General features: G+C 49.5%; 1 pseudogene; it reads right to left on the bottom strand.

Moving 5' to 3' along the window:
* Positions 1–187: 187 nt before the first annotated feature.
* Positions 188–1536, bottom strand: LOC115285259 (annotated as a pseudogene).
* Between the last annotated feature and the right edge of the window lie 555 nt (positions 1537–2091).

Raw genomic sequence — 2091 nt, 5'->3', positions numbered from 1 at the left:
GAGAGAAAGACAGAGTGTGGGCAGGGGAGGGGCAGAGAGAGAGGGAGACACAGAATCTGAAGCAGGCTCCAGGCTCCGAGCTGTCAGCACACAGCCTGATGCGGGGGCTCGAACTCACGAAGTGAACTCACAAACTGTGAGATCGTGACCTGAGCCGAAGTCAGACACTTACCCGACTGAGCCCCGGGTGCCCCTTTAGAAGTTTATTGGTGTTTTTTTTTTGCCAGTTTAATTAATCATCATAATTCATTTATGGGATTTCTACATCAGATTGTGGTGTAAAAGCAATTATATTATGAAGAAAATGATGTACAATCAGTATGCATCTTGTTAAATCTCTCCTCCATGGACTTTCTCCATCTTCCTGCTTAGCAATAAAAGGCATTTTTAGGTTTATATAAACATTCTTTACAATTACTCTCCTAACCAAAAGTTAGTATATAAATAGCACTAGGCATTTAGTGAATAAGTCACAGGCCAGTAAATTCAATTGTGCACTTGTGAAATGTAACGTGAAAGCGTCCGAAACCTTAAGACTGAGTGAGCTGCAGCTTCCAACGTGTCTCCGACCTGCAAACGGACAAGCTCTGTTCATTAGACCAGCTGCCCAACTAGCACATTTCATGTTGTCCTTTTTCGTTTTTGCACTTGCTTTTGGATGAGAAGCAATGGGACTTGCCGACACGTAAAGCCCAAACAACGCTCTCGTATTTCTGCTGTTCGGTTTCAATGCCTGTGCAAAACACTTTCCTGAAGTTCGGGGTTTCCAGGTCCGCCTTGGGTGGATTGGACTTCAGCCCATGGCTGACAGTCTGAGTGGTTGTGTGGATTAGTCGTCATCAGCTCCTCTAGGCAAAAGGCCGCTTTAGCAGAGTCACGTTCGTTGACATAAAGTTCTGCAAGTTCATGCCAGGCTTCTTGGTCTCCAACAGATTGTTCCAGACACTCGCTCAGCCCCCGAACGGCCTCCACATTTTCCCCCCGGGCCTTTCGGATGGCGATCTTACGCTTTCTGGGGGCAGCGTCGGTTGGATCTTCTCGTAACATTCGATCATATGGTTGAATAGCATCATCCTATCTCTGCATGGCTTCAGATCTCATGCCCGTTAGTCTCCTGACTCTGTGACCGCCAGCCAGGGAACTGTCTTCTCAACCCCTGGAGACAATACGATGCCGAATCATCTCGACCGTAGTCTAGGGCTGCAGTCATTACTTGTTCACATATGATCCAAATATCATCTCCGAGCTTAGAAGCATATTCGTTAATTAATTCCTCTCCAACTTCCACAATTTGCTCACTATTTCGTGAGTTTTCTTCCCTCCATTTTCTCATTTTATCTTGCATCTCTTCCCAAGTGACATCCTAAAGCTCTGACACCTTCGCCATCTTCTCAGAACCCCCAGAAGGTTATTGTTGACGCAAGCCCTTAGTTCACAGGCGGCTGCGCTCTGGGCCTTGTGGACCAGCGTGTGATGTATTCGCGTTTGGACAGTGGTTTGAACACGTGTGCAGCGACGTGTACCCACCATTACAGTATCACACGGGGTATTCCCGCTGCTTTGAAAATCCTCTGGGCTCTGCCTCGTCGTCCCTCCCTCCCCCACCCCTGCCACCACTGGTCCGTCTCCGTAGTCGGGTCTTTGCCAGAATGCATACGGTTGGAATCTTACCATTGGTAGCCTCTTCAGATCGGCTTCCGTCACTGAGGGACGTGCGTCTCGGTTTCCTCCCCGGCTTTTTCTGGCTTGCTAGCTCGTTCCTCTAGCCCTGAACACTGCTCCCTGGTCCGTGTGCACCTCGGTTGGTTTAGCCGCTCAGGCAGCTCGTGGCTAGCTTGCACGTGGCGTGTGGGGTCACTCATCCCGGAGGCATCAGGAAATACTCAGACCACGGCGGGTCACTTCACAGGGAACGAGCCCCAGATGTCAGCCAGAACGTCCAGTGAGTGGGGACCCAGACGGGGTGCAAGAATGAGGTCTGTGATAACCAGGCCCTCGTTTTTTAAATATTTATTTATTTTGAGAGAGAGAGAGAGGGTGCCTGTGTGTGTGTGTGTGTGTGTGTGTGTGTGTGTGTGTGTGCGCAGGGAG

The sequence above is a fragment of the Suricata suricatta genome, unplaced genomic scaffold, assembly GCF_006229205.1.
Source record: "Suricata suricatta isolate VVHF042 unplaced genomic scaffold, meerkat_22Aug2017_6uvM2_HiC HiC_scaffold_599, whole genome shotgun sequence".
In the NCBI taxonomy this organism is placed as follows: domain Eukaryota; kingdom Metazoa; phylum Chordata; class Mammalia; order Carnivora; family Herpestidae; genus Suricata; species Suricata suricatta.
Note: the sequence above shows the minus strand (reverse complement) of the source record. Positions and strands in the feature narration are given on the sequence as shown.